Source organism: Gambusia affinis, linkage group LG22 (genome assembly GCF_019740435.1).
Source record: "Gambusia affinis linkage group LG22, SWU_Gaff_1.0, whole genome shotgun sequence".
In the NCBI taxonomy this organism is placed as follows: domain Eukaryota; kingdom Metazoa; phylum Chordata; class Actinopteri; order Cyprinodontiformes; family Poeciliidae; genus Gambusia; species Gambusia affinis.
The window spans coordinates 21,777,942-21,795,120 of NC_057889.1; the positions used below are offsets into that span (position 1 = coordinate 21,777,942).

General features: G+C 39.4%; 1 protein-coding gene across 1 annotated transcript in view; it reads right to left on the reverse strand.

The window, feature by feature from the left end:
* LOC122824840 (heparan sulfate glucosamine 3-O-sulfotransferase 5) overlaps positions 1-17,179 on the reverse strand; it is a 69,549-nt gene that overhangs the window by 20,553 nt on the left and 31,817 nt on the right. Inside the window, exon 2 of the mRNA XM_044105665.1 lies at positions 10,691-10,765. The gene's annotated coding sequence lies outside the window, so the exon portion shown is untranslated. The remainder of the gene's footprint in view (positions 1-10,690; positions 10,766-17,179) is intronic.

Sequence of the window (17,179 nt, forward strand, 5' to 3'; positions counted from 1 at the left end):
GTGATGCGGCTTCCACCCTCTTTCTTTGTTTCTCTCTCTCTCTTCTTCTCGTCCTCTCTCTGTCTACCTCTCATGTGGTGTGCTGCTTGTAGCCCTGCCCCTTATGTTGAAGCACGGCTCTCGTTGTGCACTCTAAAAGCTGAAACGTTTGCAACTGGCCCATCTCTACTGGGCAGACCTAAGGCCTGCCTTCCAGGCCGGCCTAAGTTTGCAGTTTCCAAACTTCCCACTTCCTCCTCTTTTCCCCCTCCCCCTCTCATCTCCTTCAGGCTGGCTAGCAGCAATTAGCAAACACCTGGTGGAACTATGCATTTACTGAGCTCATTGTAGGCGCTACCTCTCAGAGGAACGCTAGTAAAAATGTTGTTAAAAGGCTAATAGAGGAGCCATGTTGTGATGACTTCCTGAAGGCAGAGTTTCAGAAAGAGCAGGAGTTTCTTAAGGAGACAGAGGCCCAATTTGAAGTCATATTTGATATATACAGCAGTCTTATAACAATCTAAGATAACATAGTTACTTGATTGTGCTATGAAATAACACTATGCCTGAAAAACGCATCAAACTGCTCCTTTAAGCAACATAGTTATTGTAGCTAGTATTTGTATTTGTGAATCCATGGAGCAGTTTATCATCTGAACGTTTCTGGCTATTAATCTGCTTCAGGCAGCTAACTTTGTGCAGATGATTTGGTCAAAGAGCAATGGACCAGTGCCTAGGATTAGAGAAGCATTACATTTGATTTTGGTAACATTCTAGAGTAATGCAAGGACCAGAGTTTTTACAGCATTGCATAATTGCCACCTGACAGGAAGATGCAACCGATTTGAACAGCAGACATCCAAGGACATGTCCGTGCACAGAGGAAAAACCTTGTTATGTCATCTCATATCCGGCCTGTCCAAGAGTCTCTGGGAGACGCATGGAGATATTAAACAGGCCAGCAGAGGTTAAAGCTGAGTAATGTGCATTGGAGATGATGAACATCTAATTCATAACAAACACTGCAGGGTTAGCTGTTATATCTGCTTTATGATTCACCTCCCTGACAGTCAGATTAGGCTGTTATCAGTTTGTCTTCACTGGCTGGTAATGCAGCAACCTTGGGACATCCTTCCAGTTCTAATCAGTTGCAGTGCAATATAAATGCAGCCTTCAGACACTACATCAAAGGAGGGAAGGCTTCTTTCCCAACCCACTCAGCTTCCGTTGATGCAGATGGGATGTTCGCAGGGGTCTGACAGCCTGTGTGAACGTCCTGAAGATTGCTCAAGATTGTGGAGCTGTGAAGGAGACCAGGGGGTCGCTGCAGGTAAGGGGGTAGGCCTGCAGCAGGAGGCAGCATGTGCAGAGGGAGGGGGAGCTAATAAGTTATCCAAAAACTTATTGGATAACTTATTACGGCTCTCGTTGCCGTAATAAGTTTCTGATGACTGGAAAAACTTTAAAAAGTTTTTCCAGTCATCCTGAAAGGAGATGAGAACTGAGCAGACTTCTCAAAGTACAAAATGTCCCACTGGCAGGTCTGAAATGACATGAAATGCTATGTGGCAGAAGGCAGCATTGCATAGCCGAAGGGCCAGATACAAAACTCCAAACCCCCAACGCTATATCTAAACACACACAAGCACACCTTCATAGTGATTACAAAATATTTTCCCAGAAATATTGATCATACGGGGAACTCAACATTACAGATACTGACACAGGGACTACCAGTAACTTGATTTTCACAAATTGATAGCTTTTTCCAGTTCTGACACATTCCATCCTTTTTGTATTGTGTCATGTAACGACACGGACTGACGTCAGTCACAGTTTGCCATGTCTAACCACTGTCAGTCTGTAGAGTCTGTAGACCGTCCACTGACACTGATGCAGAGGGACAGGCGGTAAAGAGAGCAGGAGCGGAGCAGCGTCTCACTCAAGGACATCCTGACAGCACACACAGCTGTTGATAGATGGGACGTCTGCGACGGCAATCAAATCTCTGACCTTCCTCTTATGAGCCCCTGTCTATATTAATATTAGATCACCAGCTTGGTACTTGATAGCCAGCATGGCTAACATGCATTGAATGGTTGTACTACCTGTGGAACAAACACTTGTAATAGAAGACATCATGTCTCAGTGTGGGACAAGTTCTGCTGACCAAATGTGATGTGGACAGCAGCACACAGTTGTTAGAATAATTATGTTTTGTTATCATTCTTACATAAGTAGTGACCAGTTTGCTTTTCATTTAAAGGTTTAGTATTCACACCCCAGAGAGGAAGAATTTGTTAAACCGTGTGAAAGGCAAGACTTGCTTTTTCCCTAAACCTTGAAGCTGCAGTTGCTTCTTATCTTGGTATATTCTTTAAACTGCGAGCGTGTAGAATGAAGTTCTTCCTTGTTTCAGAATAGCCCCCTTCTTTTAATTTATCACTCTCCCACATTTCAGTCCCAACTCCTTTCTTTCCTCCTGCTTAATAAAAAGACAGGCTCTGCTACAGGGAGTCAGAACGCATGGTAAACACCTTGGAGAAGTGGTTTGCTGTGTCTTCTCCTTCTACAGAAGCTTGGTTGAAAACTCATAAACGTTGTCTGTGGTTGTCTCTTTATGAAGGTTTGAGAAATGTCTATCAACAGTGGCTGTGGATGCTTGGCTGCTCTGGTCCAAACTGCAGTAAGGATCACAGTTTGGTTTCTAGCTTTTGTATATTTGTCAATCGGACCAAGAAGATTCTTCAAATTCTTCAAAATCAGACCTCAGGAAATTTTCTGAAGTATTTGCAACTGTCGAGCACAAAGAGACCAATAGAGTTTTTAATTGTGGTTGGCTGTGCTTTAGGATTATATTTGCAACCATTTAGGCTGATTATCGTTTAAAATGAGGGGGCAAGCAAGAAAAGTACAAAATCTCATATGAAAAGTAAGCAACTTGTAATTGGCTTACAGCCCTTAATCATTAACTGTTAATAAGGTCACAATGCAATCTTTAACCCTGAAGGAGAAGATGCTTATTTCTAGGACTGAAGATTTGAAGTTCCATTCCAGCGTGAATTTCTTTAGTCTTTTTGTGTCTCCTCTAAGACACTTTTTATTACAGCAGAGGTCAGTGGGTTGTCATTGTTTTTATCACCAATAGTTCACCTAGCTGATATGCACTCCCACTAATCTGCTAATAGCGCATTAGCGACAGTTTAGTGCTAACATTGAAACAATTAGCTTCCCCTAAATCATTTCCAGGTTTCCAGGTAAATTCTAAAGCACTAATGTACTTATCTGTCTTGTAAACTAAGTCAGCAAAGTCTTGTAGGTTTTGAAGTTTTCAATGTCACGTGTCGAACTTGAAGTGTTGGGCACATTTTTGACGCATGAAACTTGTTCGGATCGAACGCACCATTAGCTTCATTCTTAAAGGTGCAGCCAATTAATGCCAAGGAAAACAAAAGATGCTCCTGGATTGGCTGCTTTGCCGACCCCAGCAAGTAGTTCAGCTTCCCAAGCTGCAGTTTTTTTTTAATATTTAAGATAAGCGCCGCAAAAAACATCCATGTAGAGGCAGGATTTCCTGAATAATTTACAGATACGTTAGAAAAATATTTCTGAATACTGAACCGCAAATGGAGGTGTGTGTGGGGATCTACTGGAGTTCAGAAATTCACCACTTGGACTTGCTTGTGCATCTGCTGGGCTCTTGTTCAGTTAGACAAAGGAGCAGTGTTAAAAAGAGTGCAAATCTTCAAACTGATGTGCTTGATCATCCTCATTCTACGTATTGTATGGACAGAGCTGAATGCACGGCACCCTGATGATATGCTCTAGAACTATGTATACACTCTTCTTAATGATACTGAAGGATTCCTTATTTTGCAACTGTATGTCAGAGGGCAGTTGTGGGATGTACAGAAATTTCCATTCTACACACAGAAATATATATTTAAGTAATACTTTTAATAAAATATTCAAGTTTATAAGAAGATTTTTCACAGTATTTTCCACGAATGAGAAAACATGGAATAGATGAGCCAGGTTTAGAAGAATGTATGCTGAAATTCTTTAATAATTTACTACTGGCTTACCATTTTCCCTCCAGAAATACTTTTCTAGTAGAGTCTGTAATCAAGTTTGGTACATAAACAGTTATAAGAGCTCTATCTGCCTTCTCTCCCACTTCCCATTTAACATTAGAGACTACAGGATATGTGACAGTGTCTCTATTAGAAGGACAAATGGCCATAAATACAGCACAAGACAGTCTAATTCCTTCTTTTTGAAAAAGCAACAGAAACAAGAATCAAAATGGCCTCTGTTTAATCCACCAAATCTGATAATGTAGATGAAAACTGATCTATAGATTTAGATACAGCAAACATAATGCTTAGTTTCTATTTTTAGGGTCTCTATTAGGTGCAAATATTTGCATTAAAGCAGTGATGATGCCCTCACATGAAAAAGCTAGAATAATATATAGTGCAAGGTTTGGTGAAGAAGTTTAACTGCTTTACATTCTATACAGCCAGACACTGAAAATGCCATTTGAGCTGAGAGATCAGAAGTTCTGAAAGAGCCAAAGCAGAGTTTTGTTATTAATGGGCTCAATCTGTCTGGGACACTTTTGCCATTTCTTTAATGCCACAGAGCAGTGAAGGAAGACGCAATAAAGAACAGAGCCTGGAAGCTTCACTTATTACAATTAATAATTCATACCAGTGCATTAACCAGGCGGAAGCCCCGTCTTACATGGCAGGCATGTAGTGTGGTTGAGGGTTTGGAACCACAGAGACTGTTGCTGCAAAATTAAGTCACTGCCCAATGCATGGAGGTTCATAAAAAGGTGATGACCAATGTGAAAAAAATATGTGACTATGCAGTTTGTTTTTATAAAATCTACTATTTATAATAAGCATAATTCTTCATCAGCTGTCTGAACACCAGGGGTTTCAAATTTTAGTGATCTCAAAGTCTTTTTCGCAAAATTGCGGCATAACAGAAAAAGTGCAACATCTTCTCAACACACATCAGATGCTGAAAGTGAGGTTTTACAGGTTTATTAGCCGTAAACCATCAATGTTCCATCAAATTGTGATTTTCTCAAAATTTAACAGTATGTAATGGGCTAACATTAATTTCAGTTCCATCAGATGACATGTAGTTTATTTCTGCATTTGCAAGCTGTGAGGTTTTTTTTTTTATGTACTTCTTCTATGAGTGTCTTTTAAGCCCGCATCAAAACTAAACTACTTCCACAGTGCTTATTAACTTTGTCTAGTTTTCTGCCTGCTTTAGTTCAGGGGGTTTGGCAGAACTCTGGAACCACAAACGTTTCATCTCACCACAAACCTGTTTCCTTCAATGTTTGTGCTTACTTTATGGATTGTGCAAATAAATGTTGAAGCGTTCTTTCTGTCATGATTTGTGGTTAGAGGGGGTGAGGAAGATGCGATGAATCCAGGTTGTAGAGAGAGAAATGATGAATTTAATGAAGAACAAGCACAATAATCCAGGTAGCGCAGAAGAGCGGAAGGCTAATGGCTCAAAACTGGTAGCAACTGGAAAAACATCTGATGGAGGCAGACAAGACTTGACCAGGATCCAACAAGAAACTCAGATGGGTTTAAATACACAGGGAGACAATCAGGGGAATCAAGGAACTGGTGTAACTAATCAAGGGGTAGACGGGTCAACCAGAGACTCCAGAGAAACATAGAGAAACACACAGAAAAAATCTAATCCTAACACATTCACCTGGAAAATGCCCTCACATGCGTGCCTCAGTTTAACTCAACAGAATTTGAATTGCAAAAACCATATCATCATCTGAGTTTTCCCAAATTGTTTAAAGATCTACAGTCACAATCTTTTAGCGAGTTAAAACTTTTACATTTGAAAAAAATCATTGAAAAAAGCACTTCTATAAAACATATCCTATAATCTGAGCATTGAGCCAATAGAGATCATTCTGGTCATCCTGACTGCACTGAAACAGGAAGAGCTTAGTGTGATTTACTGTCAGAGTGAGGAAAAAACCTTTAACTCTTTCCAGCCTGTGTGTTAAGCATACAGTGTATTCAGGTAATAAATAGGTTTCAAATGCATTTTATGTGGCAAGGTAAAACTAATAATTTGTATACAACCAGCTCGATGCTTTAAGTGCTCCCAGTTTAAAATCTGATTAGGTTTGCCATTTGGAGTGCAGAATCCTCCCAAAATTTACTTTAATCACATTTTCAAACCACTTATGGAATTAAGGACTTCCATGTGATTTTCAATCCCCAACTATAATTATGAACAAAACTCAAAACTATCATTTTTTTAGACCTAGAAACTCCATTAAGAGTTTGCTTAGTGTATTTGTGAAATAAAACATCTGCATAGTGCATATTTAATGCAAACGCTTCTAGTTGGAAAATGTTGAGCCGGATCCAAGTGACATTAGTAGCCCACTAAGACATATGACAGTGAACCTGCTCCACCTCTCATACTACATAAACCCAGATATAGAACAAGTCAGAGCACTGAACAACTCATAAAATAAAGAGATTGTTTTCTTTCCCCCTCTTCTTTCCCCTGCGGCTGTGTAACTAAAGAGACTAAATATAGACTAAAACATAATAAAACCAAAGACGTTATGAGGATTTTTTACTCTTTTCCCTTCTCCTACACTCTGCATCCTCCTGATGCTGCAGACACAAAGCCATCAGAAGCTAATGTTGCAGAAAAATAATGGGTGGAGGCTTTAATGCCTGACAGGTGTTTCTGTAATGCAGCTGTTCTGCTCCAGACCAGGCTGATGCCAATCTGCATTTCCTCTGTCCTTCTGCACGCTCTCATCTGATCACGTCTTAAGTGGCCATGATGAGAAAGCAATGAAGAAAGGCCCAGCGTGAAGGACGGAGGTTTGTACGCCTGTTTGATGCAGAGCACATGCTCTGCAGTCTCTGTCAAATATCTGGATGAGCAGAAGCTACGTGGCGACGTCAGTGGCCTGGGATGACCTCACCACATCTTCCTTTTGACATAAACATTGCTACTGTCTTTTATTATTCTCCTTTATGGCTGGGCATCAGCAGCATGTCAGGGCGGCATTATGAAACTATAAAATACCACGGAGTCTGAAGGTAATGACCCTGAATATCGCTTCCCAGGGTTTAGCTGCAGTATTTTCTTTTTTCTAGTTTGTTTAATCACTTCATGGAATGCAAATCATCTCTTGAGTTTCATTAAAAAAAAATAGATGAAGGAGCTGGAAACCCTAGAAATCAATTAAGTGGATAAATCATTTTCTTTTGCACGATGATGTAGTGCTCCATCTGAAAGTCTTGCATACTAATCAAAGAACAAATTATTTTCTTGCCCTTTTAAATTGGAACATGTTGAATGAATGTGTGGCCACTTATTGGAAGCAGGAAATGGATGGAGAGGGCAGGTTTGCCACAAACATCGTCTACACAGGAACGGATGGAAATAAACAGCTTAGCAGAACAGATTGCAAAAGAAAAGAATCAGAGAGTTCAAGTGCAAACGTTTTTTAACATTTTTTATCCATTGCAGTTTTGTGAAATACACAATTTCTGGTTTGACTGAAAAACCAGCTCATCGTAGTACAAAAAAACAGAAGTTTTTTTTAAAAACTTCAGTTCACTTAAAATTAAACAGATTTATTTCTGTAATTCCCATTAGAGCGATTATATGATCAATGGCAACACAGTAGCAGACAAGTAGCTTCAACATTCATCACTCTTGTATTATTCAAGTCAATTTGAGCTCTGATTGGTACATTTGTAATGAATTACAAATGTGTCTTTGTAATTCATTACAAAGACACATTTTTGTGTTTTTGTCACCAAAATGAAGGTTTTCAGAGGCTTTACGGCCTTTTAGTGACGCCTGTTTCTTCTGAGACTGAAGGACAATACAAAATCTAGTGCAGAAAACTAGATTTATTGATAATCCAAGACATAAAGATAAAATGCATTCTCACAAATCAAATTTGTCATGACTTCTAGTAGAGAACTGAACTTTTCCCCCCAAATCCATAGAACCAGAGCTATTTTCAGAGCTTCCTGACAGGAGCTTTGAAAATGAGAAAAATTAATCGCTGGACCACACTGACTCTACTTTATGATGGATGACAGCGGGAGGAGGTGTGGTGGGTGATTTCTCCACAATGGCTGAACAGAAAATTTACATTCTAGCTCTTGCAAGCTAAATTTAGGTTGACAGGTGATAATTTAAACACAGAGGAACAGCTGTTTGCCAATCTGTGCCTCAGACTTGAGTGGACTGTGTGTGTACATGGATGTTTTCCATCTGGAAGTGCAACCTCGTATAATAAAGCTTGTCATATGCAGTGATTTCCATCAGTTCACGGTGTTTAGCTTCACCCAGACGTAAGTGAGGGAAACACAACAGGATGAAACTAGAGCTGCACATGGCCACCTTCACATGCACATGTTCACATGCACATGTTCACATGCACATGTTCCATCTACATTCAGATGGAAAGTATTTCAACCTTCAGCTTTATTGAGTAATATTGATTGATGAAAAACAGTTGAACTCTGGAGCAGTTTGAATGAGTATGTGAACGCCAAGTGGACCAGAGACAAAAGCAGGAAGTGGACTACAATTTATGGCATCCTGGGTAAACATAATCAAATCAAACACGTAAGTCTAACGCAAGGGGAGAAATGGCTCATTGTCTTTAGTCAAATACAAAGAGAAATCCAACTACGGCTGAACTCCACTCCATTACTGTGAAAAACAAAGTTGTGCTCAGAGTCTTCAGAGGTTTCTATATCGTTTCCTTCAGTGGTTCTTGGTGCAGGACCCCCACAGTTGAGGGGGGGAGAAAGGTTTGGTTCATTTGATGCAGTGCAGCAGGAAAGGAAACCACATCAGGTGAAATGTAAGAAATTTTGTAATTTTGGACCCCGACCAAACCAAGTCTGCTGAACCATATGGTGTGAAAACACCATAAGACTACATGCATCCATCAGCATGTACAAACATTTGTTACTATGGAAATCTAACAGATGGACAGACAATATTGCTGACCAAGGATTACACTGGTCAGCAATATTCTTGGGCAAACCTCCCAGCTGCTTGAGGAGCAAAAATGTATGAATTTTGTTAGTAAAGAACTTGAATGAACGAGCAAGAAGCTGGTAAACACACTGAAAACGTTTATAACTGACAGAACACATGAACTTTGACCTGGATTAATGACAGATGGTTTTAGGACTGAAGGAATCCAACATCCAACACATTAGTGATGAGCGGCAAGCCGAAGCTGAATGAAACACAGACATGATGAATGTGGAATCAGTTCAAATGTTCCAGCCCACAAAACAAACCTCTGCAGATCACAGGGTGGACAAAGTTTTAATAGGAGGCATCGACGGCGCCCTCCGTTTGATTTGTGGATTTTTGTGTTTATTTGCGTTGCTTACACATGCCAGCAGTCTTAATTTGGTGATATTTCAAAGCACACCTGTCAGTTCATTCCAGAATGAGCCTATAAAGCAGCAGAGGTGCTGACACACAGGAAGAGATATGAGAGGCAGAATTAATTATGTGCCAGAGAACGTGTGTAAGCAGGAACGTAGCTCAGCTCAGCTGAAGGAAAAGGCGGAGGCAGAGCCGTGGGCGTGGTGATGGATGCGCGTGGTGCAAATTTACTATTGGACCTACCTACACTCAACACCACCTCCATCCTACTGAGGTCTGCAGCAGTCGATCTCCCAACTTGGCAGGATTTGGTGACAGCTAAGGTCAAACTGGAGAAAAACATCTTCTGTCTTCAGTCAGCTTTAAGATATGGCCACAACTCAACGACTGTGAAAACTGTTGCCTGTTATCATTTGGTTCTTTGTGGTTCCATTTCTCTGCTAATGCGCTGTGGAGTCATGTGGAGGCAACTAGGATGGACGTCTTCCTTGTTAGAGACTGAAGGAGCAGCCAGGACCAGTATCCAAAGGACCTGACCAGAGATCAGGCTTCCTGTGAACTGCTGTGGATGAGGCAGGCTGAAGTGGAAAGTTTCAAATGATCTACAGGCAGCCAGAAAACCTGCTACTGGTAGGGAGCGCTAAGACAGTTTGTCAGCTCTATTTCAAATAAACAAACAATGCTTAGCCTGGTGGGAGGGGGGTGCAAGTAAAGTCTGGTGGCCCTCCAGGCTTAGTGGGGAAAATCCTGCTCATGTGAAGGGGACGTCTCTGTTCAGTCAGGCTCAAACATATGAGCTTAATGCAACATTATTGGTGCGCAAGAATGTTTCGATTCCAAATGCAACCAATGTGAAAATTTAAGCCAATATCGATATCCAGTTTTAATATTGCTGTTATGACCTATGACTGATATTTACCTATATTGTTTTTATCATATGTACTTCCTTTCAGTTTCAACATGTTGAATAAAAAGCTTTTCTGCTTCAGCTAAATTTCCCACATCACCATCACTGTCACATGAACATCACATGACCGCCTCCAGAAACAAACGGCAACAGGATAGAAATAAATATCGCTTAATATCAATCCAGTTTAATTTATCAGATCAATACCACTATGTGAACAAAAAACAAATATCAGATAATAACAATTGACTTGCTTTGACCTGTTACATCTGGCCAAAAGTTGCTTTGCCACTGTTTAAGTTTTTTTGGCCAGGTTTGGGCATGGTGATGGGAGAGGTTAGAACATACCCTTTGTTCCTCATGTCTGCCAGAGGGGTGGTTTGAATCTGGATGCTTGTTTAAGCACACCTGTGGATCCAGTATCTGTGTGATAAAAAGAAAATTACAGTTAAAGGCAATCGCTAACAGCAACGGTGTTTTAGTAACAGCAGAGAGGACGGTGTACATTCTCCCTGAATGAGTTGTGGTTCATTTGTGTTCCAATATGCAAAACGGATTCTGCATAAAAACCAGAAGACAACCACACACACTGATGAAAATGAAACCCATCTCATCTAGATGGAATTGTCCCACATCTCAGTTCATCAGTAACTTCCCATCATCTGAGTGAGACTTTTATGTTCTACAGTTAAAACGGCTCAGCAGGAATATGTGAAACACAGCAAGTCCCATGGATCAAGCTATCAGGGTTTAGGGTTGGGAGTAATCACCAGCGCTACATTTAGAAGTAGTGCTGGTGATAGTCATTAGCCATTTCCCTAGCTAATGACTATATATAATAGTCATTAGCTATGGTTACACATGTCTCACACTGTAGGTAGTGTGAACTCAAGGTGTAGAATTGGTCTCCAAGGCTTTGGCTACATGTTAGAAACAACTATAGATGTCTACACGTTCTCAGGAAGGCTGTAATATCTAACTGCAGGAGTTGAAAACCTCGAAATCAGTGACGTCAAGCTATAGGTCAAAGAATTCTTCCAAAATAGTTACAGCTCCAGTTTTCTGTCATATACCTTCCTGACCTTACAGTTCAAATTTAGCACAGTCTGGACAATGTGAGATAAAGATAAGAAAATAAAAACAAAACATAAAAGAAGTTCTCTATGTCATTATTGCTAAAAGATTCTAGGTGTACAGTCTACATGGATACATCACAAACTGTAATATGTTTATTAAAGTCTCAGCTCTTGTCACAGAGAGGGGAGATACAAACACTGGAAAAAGTTCTGGTGTGTTAAATGTTGTATTACTGTTTACGCAGCCAAATAGGCATGCATAATTTAATGCTCCACATGTAATCCACTCTGTGAGGGTTCTAAAAGTGTAGATAAAATTTTCCCTATAGTATATAGTTAAAAGAAAACATTATTTCAGCACTTTAAGCGCGTATTCACAGTAAAGAAGCTGGTTCATCCAGGCATTAATGCTTGATCATTTTAATTGTCTGTATTTTGTATTTTCCTGACACATGCCACTTTATACCACAACAAATATGTCACCTTCAATTGTAATGAAATGCTGCATATATCAAAACTACCATAACAGAAATTAGACTTTGTATTATCTGATCTTATAATTGGCCCCTGTCTCTTTAAGAAGCTCTTATCCTCTGCTTTTGATCACATCATCAGAACAAAGCTCCTGTTTCGTTCTCTGAGCTCAGCAGACTCTCAGCTCCACCAGGTGTTTGCTAATTGCTGCTGCTAGTTTGGAGGAGCTGAGTGAGGGGTTAGGATTCCTTCAAAAAAAAAAAAAATGCAGATTCCTTAGGATTCCATAAAATATGTGCAAAAGAATGAAAGCAGTCAAAGTGTAATCCAGTGATTAATCATCAGTTTGTTCTGGTCACATGATGATGCTAAAACTATGAGCTGGTGCAGGTTCAGTGAAGCAGATAAGATGTAACAAACTTCTTTAAACTTAAAGTAAAGTTTTATCTTGGCTTATGTTTCATGACTAAGTATTTACCCTTTCAGTAAATAGGATGGATCAGGCCTTTTCCACTTGCCAGTGGCATTTAAAATGTTTCTATAGTAAACCACAAAGTTCAGCAGATAATGTTCCCATTTAATTAACCATCCAGACTACAAGCTACAGCACACACACACGTGAATGCAATCACACACACAATTCTACCATAGAAAGAATACACAACTCTTCAACAATAATACCAATGAAGAAAGTTTGAAGAATTGGTCTGTAGGCCTAAACAAGGAGCACACTGAGCTAAATTCATTTATTCCAAAGAACGGTTACAAAAAACAATAAATACTCAAAACTACAAAAATCTATTGATATGCAAACAGGTCTAATGTGAAACTAATGTTATTGTTTGCAGTCAGTTTTGTTCATATTGAATTTATTAGGTTTTCCTCAATGATGGCAACACTTATGTTTGCAGCAGTGTTTTCATTCATGTTTTCATTTGTGAACAAAGTTGAGGTGTTTTGTTTACAGTTTGGTGAAACACATTAGTCTCCTTATGAGACTAATGTGTTTCTGTTTCTGACCCCACATCCTGATGCTGTGGTGCATTTCTGAGTTAAAATACTCAGGGTTATGGACCACCACCATCAACAAACTGGTGCACCAGCTGGTTACTATGGAGACTGAATGACATGTGGGACCAACGTTACGCCCTCGGGGTTTTCCCATAACTTCTGCTGCTCTGCTTCCAGCTGTGATTACATGGTTCATCTGAAAGAAAATATCTCTGCATCTACATAGAAATAGAATCTAGCTTCATTCTATAGTAATAATCAATACAATAGTAAAAAAGATCTATTAGATTTGATTGAAAATAGATTAATTCCACATAGCCTAAAATAATCAGCATCCAGCAAAAAAAATCTAATTATTACAAAACACACACAATCAATCCGAAAATAATTAAAACTCACTTCTAAAGGATCAAAATATATCTATAAGGACTCATATTAAAGAACTTCAACTCCACAAACATAACATGAATGGCTAAATCAAGTTAGTAAAAAGATATGTTCAATGACTTGCAAAATAAACAATTTAATAATTTTTTTTTATTTCTTACCTCCATCAGTAAAACTTTTTAATACCTATATGCAGTCAGTCACACTTACAGTTTTTTAGTTTTTTTCTGGGTATTCCAGTAGCAACAACAATTTGTTGCCAAATTCACTTCTGTGTCTTTGCTCAATGACAATAAATAAAATCTAAATCAGTTTCCACAGGTAACACTCAGTCAGACTAAAAATGATGAAAAGATCCAAACTAAATGAAAGTGTGAACAAACAACAGGCTGAATTCTATCAAAACTGAACGTTAAAAAAAATCAACTAACTCCTGACTGCAGGCGGCCCGGCGCCCCCTTATGGAAAATCTGCCACTACTTTCAGGAACTTTATTTTAAAATAAACTAGAATTAATCCCAGTAGGAAAAATGGGACAGTTTATCAGTACACAGAAAATGGATTTAAAAGTCAAAGAATCAGCAAGATTCAAATTTTATTGTAAATTAATTTCCTCCCTCCTCAGAGCATCATAGCAGGTAAATGTTAAGAGGTTATGACTAAAGGCTGCCCAGGAGTTCAGGTGCTCAGGTGGAGTCTTATGAGAGGACAAATGAAGGACAACTCACACAGAAATCCAGCCCAGCCAAATGCAGCTGCTGCCTCAAATCACCAGGAACATGTCAACATGTTTAACAAAACTCACAGAATACATGTTCACATGATTCATGTAAAAATACACTGCAGGTGATTCTTTTTAATTATTTAAATGAAGCAGCTCAGGGTGCAGCAGATTTCTCTGTCCGTGCATCAGTGGAGTCTCATTCCTCTGTCATTATCTCCCGTTGTTTGGATCAGGAAGATGGAGGCAACAGAGAAATGATGTTCTCTGATGCTGTGCTGATACCCAGGTCTGTTTCCTCTCTCTCACTCTTTCCCTCCTGCATGTTTCCCCCATCAGAACCCCTCTGACCCTCCTAATCAAAGTGGAGAATTCTGTCTTAATTCATACTGTTAAAGGGTTTTCCACTTCAGAGTGGACTGCAAGGACAGCTGCAAAAAGCTGCATCAAAACATATTTTAATCTCAGAGAATAAAAAAGGATGACACAGTCTAACTGATGATAGAAGTCAGATATGAATTTTTACAGTAGGATTTAATTCATGCAGAGAACATTCAAATCTTCTCCAGCAGGAAGCTGCACTGAAACTTCTGCTCATGTGGGACAAGCCTACTGTCAATACGCAGTAAAACATTAATCTGGATGAAGTGCTGGTAATTATTCTATTTTTGCTGGATGTTTTTTTGATTTTCACTTTTGCATTTCTGAAAGCCATTGTTCTATTTCACTTAGCAATTACCAATCAGGATGAATGTGAAGGACAGAGTCTTTGATGAGTGAGTGAAGCGCTGCATGATACTGATTTGGAGTGATCTGGTTGCTGTGCTGGTTGCTACGTTACTTCAGTGGAACTATATAAAGACCTACTGATCTTAGCACAGTTCCCAGCATCCAGACCTCTAAGGAACTTCACAAATCTGTTACTGTGGTGCTTCTGGTGTTTTAAGAAGAATTGGAATTAGGTACAATAAATGAAAAATATATTTTTGTTTCTATCCAACTGTAGGAAAGAGGATTAGGGTCACTTAAAAGAATTTTCTGACTTTCATCTCATAATTCTGATTCTGTGTCAATTTATGTCAAACTCCAAATAAATAACCAAACAATGTGAGTTCTCTGTGGTCTGTGATAAATACAGCAGCTCAAAGGAAAGAAAATTATCTAGAATTTATCAAATTTATTATTGCATTTTGTATTCCATCAGTTAAAACAGGCACATTGAGAATTTGGCCAGATTTGGTGATGTCTATTATCTATTGGTTTTCTCAAATAGGCTTTAAATTAAATCAGTCATTCCCATTAACACACATATGTTCTGTTTGGTTTGTTAAACACTTACTCCTGGATGATAGTTAGGGAAAACAACCTTGATTCCAATGTTCCATAATTCTGGTACAAATAAACTTGACTGACTCGATTGATCATTTGACTGAATAAGTAACCATTCTGTCTAATTCGATTAGACAAATCTAGTCTGTTTTACTATGTTAGACAATACAAGATGTTGCCTTCCCATTGTGTGTCTTTATGGTCACGTGTGAGTCCTCCTGTTCCTAGAAGGTTTTCTTCATTGTTACTCCAGATGTTTGTGTCTGACCTGATCTGGATCTCTCCTTGGTGAATGCTCCACTCTGACTCACACACAGCAACTAAGGTTCAAACCAAACCCAGCAGGATCCAACATCTCCTCCAACACGTTATTCACTTCAACCGAATGCAGAAAATCTATTATTCCAATAGTAATCAAACTGATCCAATTTCTCTTCCAGGCATTCCTTCCTCCAGTGTTGTACACTCACCTGGTAAACATAGCGAATAAACCGTCGTTGTCATGTCTACGTTCTCATTCACTGACCGGTTCTGCATGTTGGTCATGGAAGTTCCTCCTCAATTGTTTTAACAAAGCGAGCACAATTTTTCTGTGTAAAAGACTATTGGAATACAACCATATACTTTCACTCAAAGTCATGCCTTTCATAACCACAGCTAACAAAACATGATTGGAGAAGTGCAGGAAACAAGAGACAAAGGAGAAAAGAGGTTTGCCACCAAGTCTGAGCAGTCAGTGGGAGGACAAACTGATCCTCATGCCCCCAAAAATGTGACAAACACACAAGCACAGTTAGAGTGGAGAAAAACAAACAAAACAAATAACAGGCCTGCTGTTGCTATGAGGAGCATTAGCGAGATTACCTCCCCTGTGGCACAATAGCACTTTGTTAAAAGGAGTGGTTCAACTTGGTCTATTGTGTGGTTGACATTTTGGATTATGACAAAAAAGGATCTCATTATTCAGAATAGGCAACTTGATTACATGTGATCACTTGTAATTTGTTGACATTCCTCTCTGATTGGCATTCATATGCATCCACACCCCATCTCAGTTCACTTCAACCGAACTAAGATCTACGTTTTTAGGTGGATCAGGGTTTGATTACAGATTCACATCTCTGCAAATGAACCAGACTTTTAGGTAAACTAACTCGACTGAGTTAGACTGAAGCAGACTAATCAGGACTGGTATGAATGCACCCTTAAAATCTTCCAAACTTCCTTGTTGCATCTAACCTTTCAGAAAGCGGTGACTAAGCCACATGTAGCTGTTGCATTGCCCTCTTGTATATTAACTGTGATTGCCAAGTTTACCATGTGACCTATCAGTTGACTATTGATAGATGAAATCATCTCACTGGACAGATCCAACGAGCTCACACAGCTCGACCTCAATATGAACTCTGTATCTGTGAACCAACATGACTGTGAGCCTTCGCAAACGCACAAATGACTGAAAACAAGAAATGAATTCTGCTTCTCCAGCAATTGATTCATGAAGTGTTTTTCTTAAACAACACTAAAAACATTCCCATTTGCTAGCTGCTGCTCTCCTTGTTGTGTTTTTTTTTTTTAATTGGCAGTGAAATAATTATCCATGACAAAAACCTAGCATGTCCACAACATTTTATGTCTCTTCTACAGCTGTGAGGTTGTCGCTGCTCTGCACCTGGGTTTATTAGGCCACAGTAGCCTAACCAACACTGCTAATGTGATATGCATAACATGAGCTGGCATCAGGCTCAGAGAGAAAGAGAAAGTGAAGAAGGTTGTTACGTAAAAAATGCAAAACTGCAGCGTCACCACGAGTCCAATTTAGGCACGGCGTTACAGAAG